Source organism: Trachypithecus francoisi, unplaced genomic scaffold, assembly GCF_009764315.1.
Source record: "Trachypithecus francoisi isolate TF-2019V2 unplaced genomic scaffold, Tfra_2.0 Lachesis_group7, whole genome shotgun sequence".
Classification (NCBI taxonomy): domain Eukaryota; kingdom Metazoa; phylum Chordata; class Mammalia; order Primates; family Cercopithecidae; genus Trachypithecus; species Trachypithecus francoisi.
The window spans coordinates 6,712,409-6,728,187 of record NW_022681472.1 but is presented as its reverse complement, the minus strand read 5'-3'; the positions used below and the strand labels follow the sequence as shown (position 1 = coordinate 6,728,187).

At 39.7% G+C, this 15,779-nt stretch overlaps 1 protein-coding gene across 1 annotated transcript in view; it reads left to right on the top strand.

The window, feature by feature from the left end:
* The first annotated feature begins 2,579 nt into the window (after positions 1 to 2,579).
* The window catches only part of PXDNL (peroxidasin like), a 409,080-nt gene continuing 395,880 nt past the window's right edge, over positions 2,580 to 15,779 (top strand). Inside the window, exon 1 of the mRNA XM_033203626.1 lies at positions 2,580 to 2,882. The gene's annotated coding sequence lies outside the window, so the exon portion shown is untranslated. The remainder of the gene's footprint in view (positions 2,883 to 15,779) is intronic.

Genomic DNA, 15,779 nt, shown 5'->3' with positions numbered 1-15,779 from the left:
GAGTCTCAGTGGTTGCTGTGTGCAGACCATGTGCTGCAAATATGGCATTGCACATATGTTGAAAAAATGCTTCAAAACTGCAGTAAAGCCATAGTTTCTATTTACAAGTTGGATTATTTTGAAAATGCTAGTGTTCTTTTCGATTAATGTCACAACCTCGTGACAATATTGTTGTCCATGGCCATATGCTAGACATTTCCTGAGACAGGGTAGGAGTGCCCTAAGAGGGCAGCAGGGCTTGAGACACATGCCAGGGCCTGGGTGACTCTGCAGCCCTGCTTACCTGCAGAGCTGCAGCAGCATGTGGGCTGAAGGCCCCAGGGCCCTTGCCCAGGAAAACCAGAGGATGCATATAGGCTCCTCTAGGGAACCTCAAGAATGAATACATACCAGGGAGCCAGATACCCATTTTTGATTCTTTGGGACCAGAAGTGGGAGAGAAAGTTCAGAGAGAAATGCACAAACAATTCTGGGATTGGTACTGATAGGCGAGGTGGGGTGGGGTGTGGAAGAAAGATGTAAAATGATGATGAAGAGCAGTTCTCTTATGGGGACTTCCGGAGGGTGACTGGTGGTGTTGGGGGCTGGGGTCTTGGGGATGGGAGGGTTTGTGTCTGGCCTATGAAATCTGAAGAAACCTCCTTCTTCCCTTGTTTTCCTGTGTTCTTATAAAGAGTTTGCTCCATTGAGTGGGTCCGCTCCACGCATGCTCAGGTCCACTGGAAAAGATGCACCAGTCCTGTATCGAATCGACAGCCTTAAGATCCCCTTCTGGCTCTGGGGGTGACAGTTAACTCTCTCTTCTGGACGAAAAACCACATGTGTCTGGATGAAAAAACCACGACATGTCCCACTGACTTTTCTGGGCAAATTCCAAAACCCTGGTCTTCTAGGGTTCAGTTAGTTCTAGAAATGTGGTGTGAGGGGAAATTCCATACTAAAATAGCACCATTTCCTGCTGATTAAATGAATGTGTTCTACCTCATTAAGTCCCTTAATCACGTATCTTCACAACAGTCCTATGAGACAGAAACAATTTGACGAGAAAATTGGGTGCAGGGACGCTAAAATCCTGCCCAAGATCACACAGCGAGCAAGCAGCAGTCCTACATGGGAGACTCACTGCCCAGCCACCCGGCTGCAGGACGCCCATGGTCACTGACCTTGTACCTCGGGGAGATGACAGGAAGGCACCAAAGATTTACTGGCATTTTTTCCCCCACTCAATAAAAGTAAATTTGTGTTTGCACTAGGACTTAGTTTCACTACCAAAAAAGCATTGTTTTTGAAAATATGTATATATGTAATCAGTTTATTTTAAACACACATATATACGGTTAAATATATCAAGAAAACAATTTTTTTTCTCTGTAATACACCTACATTTATGAAATTGTCACTGGAAGATGCCTGTGCACTATTAGATATAAACTTCATTGTCAAGGCACTCATGAAAACCCTGGAAAATTCAAGAAACAGTCAAGCAAAAGTATCACTCCTAGTTTCCCATGTTTTGAAGAAGACAACTCTATTTCACACCTCAAGAGCCTCTTCCCAAGCCACATGCACACCACATGCAGGCACCACACAGACACCTGGCCTTTGGTGAAACCATTTCTCCCCAGGCAGTGACTCTCCCTTGTGGATAAGATGAGATTGCAGTGCTAGGTCATCAGCACGAGCCTCGAGACTTGGATGCTCCATCATAAATGGGAAGGAAATCATCAGAGTTTATTGTAAATGAAGAGAAAGTGAATATTTTCAAGCATAAATCAAAGTATAAGTGATAGGAATAGAAGTAGCCTGTGAACTTCATAGTGTCTCATTCACATACAAGTTTCAGGGAATAACTTAAAATTAAATGAAACAATTCTTTGCAGCTAATGAACATGTGTTCCAGGAGAGAGTTATGAGTGAACAAACAGGGACAACTTTGGCCCTTTCACGAAGCATCCTGACTCTGGTGAAGTTGTTCTGATGGGATGGATAACTGGTTAGTGCTTAGCTTCCTGAAGGCGATGGATGCTTATTCATGAAATGAGCACTTATCAGGCCATTGTTCTGTGCAAGGTAAGGACATTCAACTACCAGGCTTTGAAGTTCTATCAAAGTGTGCACAACACTGCACCACATGCCACATTGTCCCTCTGGAAGTCAAAGCATGAAGCCCAAATGCAAAGCAAAATATCTAGTCCCTGACTCCTCAGGAATGACATTAAATAAAAGGGATGCACGTAGATCCAAGGATGGGCATGAAGTCATACTACTACTAATAGTAGATATAAATTATTGAGCATAATGTGTCAGTCACTTAATGTCAGCAATCTCTGTATTCTCCACCCCTGATTTAGCAAATCCGACTCCTATTTACAAATGATTTGCTAAGTAATTTGTTCAAGGTTGCACAAGACCTATGACTGACCTAAGGTGTTTTAGGTGATCTATATGCATCATAATATCTCATGGAATTCCTATTTGTAGATAAGAAGACTGGGGCTTAAGGGATTTATGCAAATTACCTGATGTCATAATACTATAGTGTGAGGCCTAAACTTCTGAGCAGGTTTCTCTGTCCAATATGTGTGTACTCTGTCCACTGTAACAGCCCGTTTCCCAGGCTTCAAAATAAAGAGGATGCATTGTCTAGCCTAAAATAAATGTTCAGTTAAAAGGAAGGAAGGAATGCTTATAACTTTAGAGTGGGAAAAGTGCCAGTTTTTTCCTCTGCATTACCTCGATCATAGGATTGCATCCATCTGAGTTGTTGGGACTATTTGCTTATATGTTTTTTCTGCCAAACCAGATTCTATGAAGCCATTTTCTTCAAAGATTCACGTCTCACTCATCATTTCTCCAGAACTTAGAATAACGTCAGGCATGTGGTAGGTATGAAACAAATATTAATAGGTTGAGTTTGGTTTTATGTAGTCAAAACAATCCAGTTAAAATAAGTAGTAATTTTTAAATCACCATCAGATTCTATTTTTTAATATTAAATTCTACAGAATACCTTTGGGACACACAAAAATAGGTGTGGACTAAATGTGTAAGTAACCCCTTACAACATGACGAGCAGGTGCTATGCTTTAAGCGTTTCAGTGATCTCCACTGAAGAAACAAGTCTGAGAAGTGATGATATTAAGATACCCAAGAATGTAATTCTCCTTCAAGTTGGGTTCTTGAAGATCCACCATATGCCTCCTACTTCTCCTTATACTGAGGAGAGCTGGAGCGTGTCAGGACAAATGCTTCAAGAATAATGTTTTATGTGGGAATGGAGATCCAAAGATATCCTTCTTCATACACAATATTCTGTGAGCAACATGCCTTCTCTTTACAAGAGGTTTTATGAGAAAATCTTTATGGCCCTTCTTAGTTATGTGTTTTTTAAGCCCTGCAAACTCTTTATGGTTATTTAGCACATACTCCAGGAATTAATCATGGCCTTTCTGAGGAAGGAAGCTCTGTTCCTAGTAGCAGTATTAGCTGGAACCCAGCTATCCTTAAGGTTTAGTGCCAGATCCTTGAGTTTCCATATTTACTTTCATTGTGGAATGATAAATAAATTAGTGTGCTTTTAGAAAAGTTATAAATTATCCAAAGATTTTATTTTGGGAAAAGATTTTATATGAAGTAGTATATGTCTATTTAGAAGAAACCACCATTCTACATTATGTTTTAGCCTATTTGCTAAGTAAAAGCCATCAGTTTTGGAAATAGTGACTTCAAAATAATTGTTATTTACTCATTTATTTTTAACTTTTTAACACCTAAGTCCATTAATTAATACAGGAGCTATCAGTTCTGTTGCATACCGGAAACATAGCACAAAATGATGTTTTATAAGCAAGGCTCTCAGATAACTGTGGATTGAGTCATTTTATGCACTGGAACTGGTCAGTCACTGTGTGATCAAGAAAGTCTTTAGGTTTTAACCAGGTTAGCCCTCTAAATCCTCATCAGACAGTTCAATAAATTTCTCTTCTCCTGAATGGAGTAGACGAATACATTTTTTTTTTTTTTTTCTGTTGCTTTAAGCAGCAGAGAATAATGATATGGTCGATGACAGGAAACGTTTGTAATATATTACACAGATGATCCGTCAATGTCAAAGAATAATCCGGAGATCATGTGATAATGACCAAGAGGTATGCAGGGTGACGAGAGGCTTTTATGCGAGGCTCTGAACAATGGAAACTTACTCAACTAGTTGGCAACAAAAATGCTTACTAAGTATTTTCCTCCACTTCACCAAAACAAATGGGAAAAGTAATTAGGAACAAAGCAAAGGCTTTGGGAGTAGGCTTTCATCTTCTAAATTAGAGCTTCAAGTAAACAATCCTGTTTGAATCCTGCAGCTACTGCAACTGGAACTGTTTTGGCTTAATGATTCAGTTAAGAGGATAAGCCTCTGTGCTCTCTGGTTCCTTGTTCTTTGTATCTTGACCCATTTCAGGAGCCAATTCCCACCTGGAATGCTACTCTCAGCCCTGAGGTGTTTATTCCTGGGTTGTCTGAAAAAATTTTTGACAGAGTTACTTATTGATCTTCTTCTTTTTCATTAATCAAAGAATATTTATTACTTGGCCAAGGGTTATATGACACTGAGCTGGATAATATATAGTGATGAGGAAAGAATATGAAAATGAACCTATCCTAATTATTCAAAAAACTAATTGTGATAGAAGAGCTGGAGGCATTTGGCAACAGATACATTATTTCCACATGGTTTGGTAATTCTACACCAGATAGGAGCAGCTAGACAGTTCTGGTGGAGAACAGGTTAGGGAGGACTGGTGGTCAAAGATGAGTCCAGCCAGACGTGGTGGCTCACGCCTATAATCCTAGTACTTTGGGAGGCCAGGGTGGGCAGACCACTTGAGGTCACGAGTTCCAGACCAGCCTGGACAGCATGGTGAAACCTCATCTCTACTAAAAATATAAAAATTAGCCGGGCACAGTGGCATGCACCTGTAATTCTAACTACTTGGGAGGCTGAGGCAGGAGAATTGCTTGAACCCAGCAAGCAGAGGTCGTGGTGAGCCGAGATCGTGCTACTGCACTCCAGCCTGGGCGACAGGGCAAGATTCCATCTCAAAAAAGAAACAATAGAAAGGTGAGTCCATCCTGGGAGAACCACAGAGAAAATGGACACTCATCAGAGAGCAAATGGCCAGCATAGGTGAAGGCACCAAAGGGTTTAGAAGATGCAAGTGCAGCATTCTTCAGAGGTAAAGATAACAACGTCAGTAACAGAATCAACAATAATCTGAGTAATAAGGAATGTTTACTGGGGACTTACCATCTATATCTATTCTTCCATGTGATTATCTTAACCCTGTTATAAGGAGGAACAAAGGCTTAGAGCTGTTAGTAACTTGCTCCAAACACAGATTATTGAATGTTATGCAATGGATGACCAGATAAGAATTGTAAGAGATGTAATGGGTTAAGAATCCTATGTGTGATTTTTAGAAAGTCTTTCTGTATTGACTGAAGTGGAGCTCCCTTGCAGCAGGAAAACCATTGAAGGGTGTCGTCCTTTGTGCTGCTATAACAGATTATGAGTCTGGGCAATTTCTTTTTTTTTGTTTCTTTTTTCTTCTAGTTTTTTTTTTTTTTTTGAAACGGAATCTTGCTCTGTCGCCCAGGCTGGAGTGCAGTGGTGTGATCTCGGCTTACTGCAACCTCTGCCTCCCAGGTTTGAGTGATTCTCCTGCCTCAGCCTCCCGAGTAGCTGGGACTACAGGTATGTGCCAACGCACCCATCTAATTTGTGTATTTTTAGTAGAGACAGAGTTTCACCATATTGGTCAGGCTGGTCTTGAACTCCTGACCTCATGATTCGCCCGCCTCAGTTTCCCAAAGTGCTGGGATTACAGTGTGAGCCACCGTGCCTGGCCGAGTCTGGGCAATTTCTACAGGACAGGAATTTATGTCTCACAGTTCTGGAAGTCTGGGATCTAAGGGCTGGCAGGTTTGGTTGTCTGATGAGGGATGGATGCTGTCTGCTTCCAAGGTGGTGCCTTGTTGCTATGTCTGCTGGAGGGAAGGAATGCTATATCCTCAGGTTGCAGGAGGTGGAAAAGCAAGCAAATCCAATGCTGCAGGAAGCCTTAAGGGCCTTACTCTCATCCACAAAAGAGAAGCTTCTGTGGCCTAATCACCTCTTAAAGGCCCTACCTGTTAATACCATCACATTGGCAACATCTGAATTTTGGAGGGGAGACATTCAGACCATCGCCAAGGGGAGCATCAGTGCTCCAAATGGAGAAATGACTAGGGTTTATAAGAGCAAGTGAGTGACAAGGGTATGGAACAGGTGCATTGAAGAAGTAGGAGAGTGCTTAGCAAATGATGGGCCATATAGAATAAACGGCAGGTAATAGCTCAGAGCTAGTTCTCAATTTCCCAAGGACTCATGGACCATTTCTACTAGAGAAGGACTTCCAGGTCATCGAATTAAGGAATCTAAGTCAGAGAAAATAATGTAATTTGTTCACAATCTAACAAAGGGTAGCAGAGCGTTAACTAAACACTTGGGAATGAGACAAATCTGGACCTGAAACCACACTTGGTTTGTGCTTGGGCAAGTTAATATTCAGTTACATTTTATATAAAATAGGAGCGGCATGCCAGTCTAACATGGGAAAGTGTAAGAAGGCTGCACAGTGCCCACAGGGCAGTCACTTTTGCTGCCATGATGGATACGGCAGGACCAGGAGCCAAACCCCTGACTCTCAGGTCCTTGCTCCTCAGCACAGAAAGTTGCTCTGATAGCCACACCAATGCTACTTGGAATTTCAGAGCAAGGACTTTCATCCAGCCTAAATTCATGATATAATCCATTTCAGTGTGCTGCTTTCCCTAGAGAACTTATAATTCAATCATAGTCACTTATGTTAAGTGAACAATACAAAACTCCTGAGTCCGAGGTTGTCTGAAGGAAGCAATCTGCAAGAAGTTTCTCTTTCCAAAGTCATGGCATCTAATTATTTCAGGCATTCTCCTTTATGCTCGATTCAAGGCAGTCAATTTGCCATTATTTCCTTTACATTTCAGTTAACGAGTGCTGAGGGATTCCAGCTCCCAGGGCTATTCAGCTTGAGTCATCGAATCCATCTCGGCACCAGTCAGCCTGAGTTTCATGCATCACTGAGCAGATTCACAAAGCCACAATGCAATCTTTTTGTCTTTTTAGGGTATGTAATAGAGTGCCTTCTCAGCAATAGTTGGAGGAAAAGAGGCAATGACTTAAATCCTGCTCCTAGTACATAGGAAATAGAAGAAAAATGTACGTAATTCAGAGGTACTGAGTATTAAAGAGATGAAACGGCATTTCTGAAATTAAATGGTTGAAAACCATTGAAAGCAAGAAAATACATGTAGGGCTGATAAACTCAATGCAGCTTCAAGTTTTTAGTCTTATTGTTTTAACCAATGCATTTAAAAATAATCTCTTAAGTTGTTATTTAAGTCTTCAGGGATTTTTTTTTTTTTTGGCATCTGTGACCTTGTGGCATGCCTTAATTAAACATGAAAAAAGTTATGCCCACATCCAAAAACCTACAAAAGGCTAAATTTTAAGTCTAAATTGCTGAAGGGTTGATGTTTTTCTGTTCATCATCTCCATATTTAACTCAACTATGTAGAGAGGCAGAGCTTTTGCATTCTTGGGTTTCTAATAGTGGTTTGCAGTTAAGGGATTATATATTCTTTGCATTAAAAGGATCAAAAAAGTTAAAAACATCTGTTAATTGATTTTTCTTTATACTATTCCAGTTGGGTCATCGTTTAGTCTTTATCAAAATGCCCACAGTCAAGGACATTGCTTGCTTCTCAAGGTCATTCACTTTCCTGATTTAGAAACCTAAAATGTTTATTCAGTTGAAATCTCTCTCCCAACAGCTGGTGATCTTTCTTATCTTTTTGGAGGAACCCTATAAGTATACATATTTTTGTAACTCATGTAGTTTGAACTTACAGAAGAAATTTTTGCCATCCTGGCTAACATGGTGAAACCCCGTCTCTACTAAAAAATACAAAAAAAACTAGCCGGGTGAGGTGGCGGGCGCCTGTAGTCCCAGCTACTCGGGAGGCTGAGGCAGGAGAATGGCGTAAACCCGGGAGGCGGAGCTTGCAGTGAGCTGAAATCCGGCCACTGCACTCCAGCCTGGGCGACAGAGCGAGACTCCGTTTAAAAAAAAAAAAAAAAAAAAAAAGAAATTTTTGTTGTTGTTGTTGTTGTTGTTGTTTTTCTTTTTTTTTATTATTATACTTTAAGTTCTAGGGTACATGTGCACAACGTGCAGGTTCGTTACATATATATATATACATGTGCCATGTTGGTCTGCTGCACCCATTAACTTATCATTTACATTAGGTAGATCTCCGAATGCTATCCCTCCCCCCTCCCTCCACACCATGACAGGCCCCCAGTCTGTGATATTCCCCTTCCTGTGTCCAAGTGTTCTCATTGTTCAATTTCCACCTATGAGTGAGAACATGCAGTGTTTGGTTTTTTGTCCTTGCAATAGTTTGCTGAGAATGATGGTTTCCAGCTGCATTCATGTCCCTACAAAGGACACGAACTCATCCTTTTTTATGGCTGCATAGTATTCCATGGTGTATATGTGCCACATTTTCTTTTTTTTTAATGTTTTAATTTTTTTAATTTTTATTTTATTATTATTATACTTTAAGTTCTAGGGTACATGTGCATAACGTGCAGGATTGTTACATATGTATACTTGTGCCATGTTGGTGTACTGCACCCATCCACTTGTCAGCACCCATCAACTCGTCATTTACTTCAGGTATAACTCCCAATGCAATCCATCCCCCCACCCCCTTCCCCATGATAGGCCCCGGAGTGTGATGTTCCCCTTCCCGAGTCCAAGTGATCTCATTGTTCAGTTCCCACCTATGAGTGAGAAAATGTGGTGTTTGGTTTTCTGTTCTTGTGATAGTTTTCTAAGAATGATGGTTTCCAGCTGCATCCATGTCCCTACAAAGGACACAAACTCATCCTTTTTTATGGCTGCATAGTATTCCATGGTGTATATGTGCCACATTTTCTTAATCCGGTTTGACATTGATGGACATTTGGGTTGGTTCCAAGTCTTTGCTATTGTGAATAGTGCTACAATAAACATACATGTGCATGTGTCTTTATAGCAGTATGATATATAATTCTTTGGATATATACCCAGTAATGGGATGGCTGGGTCAAATGGTACTTCTTCTTCTAGATGCTTGAGTAATCACCACACCGCCTTTCACAATGGTAGAACAAGTTTACAGTCCCACGAACAATGTAAAAGTGTTTCTATTTCTCCATATCCTCTCCAGCACTTGCTGTTTCCTTACTTTTTAATGATCGCCATTCTAACTGGTGTAAGCTGGTATCTCATTGTGGTTTTGATTTGTATTTCTCTGATGGCCGGTGACAATGAGCATTTTTTCCTGTATCTGTTGGCTGTATGAATGTCTTCTTTTGAGAAGTATCTGTTCATATCCTTTGCCCACTTTTTGATGGGGTTGTTTTTTCTTGTAAATTTGGTTGAGTTCTTTATAGGTTCTGCTATTAGCCCTTTGTCGATTTGAGTAGATTGCAAAAATTTTCTCCCATTCTGTAGGTTGCCTGTTCACTCTGATGGTAGTTTCTTTTGCTGTACAGAAGCTCTTTAGTTTAAGTAGATCCCATTTGTCAATTTTGGCTTTTGTTGCTGTTGCTTTTGGTGTTTTAGACATGAAGTCCTTGCCCATGCCTATGTCCTGAATGGTATTGCTAGGTTTTCTTCTAGGGTTTTTATGGTTTTAGGTCTGACATGTAAGTCTTTAATCCATCTTGAATTATTTTTTTGTGTAAGGTGTAAGGAAGGGATCCAGTTTCAGCATTCTACATATGGCTAGCCAGTTTTCCCAGCACCATTTATTAAACAGGGAATCTTTCCCCATTTCTTGTTTTTGTCAGGTTTGTGAAAGATCAGATGGCTGTAGATGTGTGGTATTATTTCTGAGGACTCTGTTCTGTTCCATTTGTCTATATCTCTGTTTTGGTACCAGTACCATGCTGTTTTGTTTACTGTAGCCTTGTAGTATAGTTTGAAATCAGGTAGCATGATGCCTCCAGCTTTGTTCTTTTGGCTTTGGATAGTCTTGGCAATGCAGGCTCTTTTTTGTTTCCATATGAACTTTAAAGTAGTTTTTTCCAATTCTGTGAAGAAAGTCATTGGCAGCTTGATGGGGATGGCATTGAGTCTATAAATTACTTTGGGCAGTATGACCATTTTCACAATATTGATTCTTCCTATCCATGCGCATGGAATGGTCTTCCATTTGTTTGTGTCCTCTTTTATTACATTGAGCAGTAGTTTGTAGTTCTCCTTGAAGAGGTCCTTCACATCCTTTGTATATTGGATTCCCAGGTATTGTATTCTCTTTGAAGCAGTTGTGAATGGGAGTTCACTCATGATTTGGCTCTCTGTCTGTTATTGGTGTATAAGGATGCTAGTGACTTTTGCACATTGATTTTACATCCTGAGATTTGCTGAAGTTGCTTATCAGCTTAAGGAGATTTTGGGCTGAGACAATGGGGTTTTCTAAATATACAATCATGTCATCTGCAAACAGGGACAATTTGACTTCCTCTTTTCCTAATTGAATACCCTTTATTTCTTTCTCCTGCCTGATTGCCCTGGCCAGAACTTCCAACACTATGTTGAATAGGAGTGGTGAGAGAGGGCATCCCTGTCTTGTGCTGTTTTCAAAGGGAATGCTTCCAGTTTTTGCCCATTCAGTATGATATTGGCTGTGGGTTTGTCATAAGTAGCTTTTATTATTTTGTGATATGTTCCATCAATACCGAATTTATTGAGCGTTTTTAGCATGAAGAGCTGTTGGATTTAGTCAAAGACCTTTTCTGCATCTATTGAGATAATCATGTTTTTTTTTTTTTCTCTTTAGTTCTGTTTATATGATGGATTACATTTATTAATTTGTGTACATTGAACCAACCTTGCATCCCATGGATGAAGCCAACTTGATAGTGGTAGATAAGCTTTTTGATGTGCTGCTGGATTTGGTTTGCCAGTCTTTTATTGAGGATTTTTGCATTAATGTTCATCAGGGATATTGGTCTAAAATTCTCTTATTTTTTGTTGTGTTCTGTCAGGCTTTGGTATCAGGATGATGTTGGCCTCATAAAATGAGTTAGGGAGGATGCCCTCTTTTTCTATTGATCGGAATAGTTTCAGAAGGAATGGTTCCATCTCCTCCTTGTACCTCTTGTAGAATTCGGCTGTGAATCCATCTGGTCCTGGACTTTTTTTGGTTGGTAGGCTATTAATTATGGCCTCAATTTCAGAATCTGTTATTGGTCTATTTAGGGATTCAACTTCTTCCTGGTTTAGTCTTGGGAGAGTGTATGTGTCCAGGAATTAATCCATTTCTTCTAGATTTTCTAGTTTATTTGTGTAGAGGTGTTTATAGTATTCTCTGATGGTAGTTTGTATTTCTGTGGGGACAGTGGTGATATCCCCTTTATCATTTTTTATTGCATCTATTTGATTCTTCTCTCTTTTCTTCTTTATTAGTCTTGCTAGCAGTCTATCAATTTTGTTGACCTTTTCAAAAAACCAGCTCCTGGATTCATTGATTTTTTGAAGGGTTTTTTGTGTCTCTATCTCCTTCAGTTCTGCTCTGATCTTAGTTATTTCCTGCCTTCTGCTAGCTTTTAAATGTGTTTGTTCTTGCTTCTCCAGTTCTTTTAATTGTGATGTTAGGGTGTCAATTTTAGATCTCTCCTGCTTTCTCTTGTGGGCATTTAGTGCTATAAATTTCCCTCTTCCCACTGCTTTAAATGTGTCCCCGAGACTCTGGTGTATTGTGTCTTTGTTCTCATTGGTTTCAAAGAACATCTTTATTTCTGCCTTCATTTCGTTATGTACCCAGTAGTCATTCAGGAGCAGGTTGTTCAGTTTCTATGTAGTTGAGCAGTTTTGATTGAGTTTCTTAGTCCTGAGTTCTAGTTTGATTGCACTGTGGTCTGAGAGACAGTTTGTTATAATTTCTATTCTTGTACATTTGCTGAGGAGTGCTTTACTTCCAACTATGTGGTCAATTTTGGCATAAGTGCGATGTGGTGCTGAGAAGAATGTATATTCTGTTGATTTGGGGTGGAGAGTTCTGTAGATGTCTATTAGACAGGTGCAGAGCTGAGTTCAATTCCTGGATATGCTTGTTAACTTTCTGTCTCATTGATCTGTCTAATGTTGACAGTGGAGTGTTAAAATCTCCCATTATTATTGTATGGGAGTCTAAGTCTCTTTGTAGGTCTCTAAGGACTTGCTTTATGAATCCGGGTTCTCCTGTATTGGGTGCATATGTATTTAGGATACTTAGTTCTTCTTGTTGAAGTGATCCCTTTACCATTATGTAATGGCCTTCTTTTTCTCTTTTGATTTTTGTTGGTTTAAAGTCTGTTTTATCAGAAACTAGGATTGCAACCCCTGTCTTTTTTGTTTGTTTGTTTGTTTTCCATTTGCTTGGTAGATCTTCCTCCGTGTCTTTATTTTGAGCCTATGTGTCTCTCTGCACATGAGATGGGTCTCCTTAATACAGCACACTGATGGATCTTGACTCTATCCAATTTGCCAGTCTGTCTTTTTTTTTTTTGGTGCACTGTATAATTATTTGCACTTTGGCTACAATATCACGGACTCAAAAACAGTATTGAAAGATCTGAAATGACAAGCTGAGTAGTAGGAGATAATTCCCCTGTGACATTTAGAAGGTGTGTTTTTCTTTTTTCTTTTATATTATTATTATACTTTAAATTCTAGGGTACATGTGCATAACTTGCAGGTTTGTTACATATGTATACTTGTGCCATGTTGGTGTGCTGCACCCATCAACTCATCAGCAACCATCGACTCATCATTTACATCAAGTATAACTCCCAATGCAATCCCTCCCCCATCCCTCCTTCCCATGATAGACCCCAGTGTGTGATATTCCCCTTCTCGAGTCCAAGTGATCTCATTGTTCAGTTCCCACCTATGAGTGAGAACATGTGGTGTTTGGTTTTCTGTTCTTGCCACAGTTTGCTAAGAATGATGGTTTCCAGCTGCATCCGTGTCCCTACAAAGGACACAAACTCATCCTTTTTTATGGCTACATAGTATCCCATGGTGTATATGTGCCACATTTTCTTAATACAGTCTGTCACTGATGGACATTTGGGTTGATTCCAAGTCTTTGCTATGGTGAATAGTGCTACAATAAACATACGTGTGCATGTGTCTTTATAGCAGCATGATTTATAATCCTTTGGGTATATACCCAGTAATGGGATGGCTGGGTCATATGGTACTTCTAGTTCTAGATCCTTGAAGAATCGCCATACTGTTTTCCATAATGGTTGAACTAGTTTACAGTCCCACAAACAGTGTAAAGTGTTTCTATTTCTCCACATCCTCTCCAGCACCTGTTGTTTCCTGACTTTTTAATGATTGCCATTCTAACTGGTGTGAGATGGTATCTCATTGTGGTTTTGATTTGCATTTCTCTGATGGCGAGTGATGATGAGCATTTTTTCATGTGTCTGTTGGCTGTATGAATGTCTTCTTTTGAGAAATGTCTGTTCATATCCTTTGCCCCCTTTTTGATGGGTTGTTTGTTTTTTTCTTGTAAATTTGTTTGAGTTCTTTGTAGGTTCTGGATATTAGCCCTTTGTCAGAAGAGTAGATTGCAAAAATTTTCTCCCATTCTGTAGGTTGCCTGTTCACTCTGATGGTAGTTTCTTTTGCTGTGCAGAAGCTCTTTAGTTTAATCAGATCCCATTTGTCAATTTTGGCTTTTGCTGCCGTTGCTTTTGGTGTTTTAGACATGAAGTCCTTGCCCATGCCTATGTCCTCAATGGTACTACCTAGGTTTTTTTCTAGGGTTTTTATGGTATTAGGTCTAACATTTAAGTCTCTAATCCATCTTGAATTAATTTTCATATAAGGAGTAAGGAAAGGATCCAGTTTCAGCTTTCTACTTATGGCTAGCCAATTTTCCCAGCACCATTTATTAAATAGGGAATCCTTTCCCCATTTCTTATTTTTCTCAGGTTTGTCAAAGATCAGATGGCTGCAGATGTGTGGTATTATTTCTGAGGGCTCTGTTCTGTTCCATTGGTCTATTTCTCTGTTTTGGTACTAGTACCATGCTGTTTTGGTTACTGTAGCCTTGTAGTATAGTTTGAAGTCACGTAGCATGACGCCTCCAGCTTTGTTCTTTTGACTTAGGATTGTCTTGGCAATGCGGGCTCTTTTTTGGTTCCATATGAACTTTAAAGCCGTTTTTTCCAATTCTGTGAAGAAAGTCATTGGTAGCTTGATGGGGATGGCATTGAATCTATAAATTACCTTGGGCAGTATGGCCATTTTCATGATATTGATTCTTCCTATCCATGAGCATGGTATGTTCTTCCATTTGTTAGTGTCCTCTTTGATTTCACTGAGCAGTGGTTTGTAGTTCTCCTTGAAGAGGTCCTTTACATCCCTTGTAAGTTGGATTCTTAGGTATTTTATTCTCTTTGAAGCAATTGTGAATGGAAGTTCACTCATGATTTGGCTCTCTGTTTGTCTGTTACTGGTGTATAAGAATGCTTGTGATTTTTGCACATTAAATTTTGTATCCTGAGACTTTGCTGAAGTTGCTTATCAGCTTAAGGAGATTTTGGGCTGAGACAATGGGGTTTTCTAAATATACAATCATGTCATCTGCAAACAGGGACAATTTGACTTCTTCTTTTCCTAACTGAATACCCTTTCTTTCTTTCTCTTGTCTGATTTCCCTAGCCAGAACTTCCAACACTATGTTGAATAGGAGTGGTGAGAGAGGTCATCCCTGTCTTGTGCCATTTTCAAAGGGAATGTTTCCAGTTTTTGCCCCTTCAGTATGATATTGGCTGTGGGTTTGTCATAAATAGCTCTTATTATTTTGATATACGTTCCATCAATACCGAATTTATTGAGCGTTTTTAGCATGAAGGGCTGTTGAATTTTGTCAAAGGCCTTTTCTGCATCTATTGAGATAATCATGTGGTTTTTGTCTTTGGTTCTGTTTATATGCTGGATTACGTTTATTGATTTGCGTATGTTGAACCAGCCTTGCATCCCAGGGATGAAGCCCACTTGATCATGGTGGATAAGCTTTTTGATGTGCTGCTGGATCCGGTTTGCCAGTATTTTATTGAGGATTTTTGCATCGATGTTCATCAGGGATATTGGTCTAAAATTCCCTTTTTTTGTTGTGTCTCTGCCAGGTTTTGGTATCAGGATGATGTTGGCCTCATAAAATGAGTTAGGGAGGATTCCCTCTTTTTCTATTGATTGGAATAGTTTCAGAAGGAATGGTACCAGCTCCTCCTTGTACCTCTGGTAGAATTCAGCTGTGAATCCATCTGGTCCTGGACTTTTTTTAGTTGGTAGGCTATTAATTATTGCCTCAATTTCAGAGCCTGCTATTGGTCTATTCAGGGTTCAGCTTCTTCGTGGTTTAGTCTTGGGAGAGTGTAAGTGTCCAGGAAATTATCCATTTCTTCTAGATTTTCTAGTTTATTTGTGTAGAGGTGTTTACAGTCTTCTCTGATGGTAGTTTGTATTTCTGTGGGGTCGGTGGTGATATCCCCTTTATCATTTTTTATTGGATCTATTTGATTCTTCTCTCTTTTCTTCTTTATTAGTCTTGCTAGCAGTCTATCAATTTTGTTGACCTTTTCAAAAAAC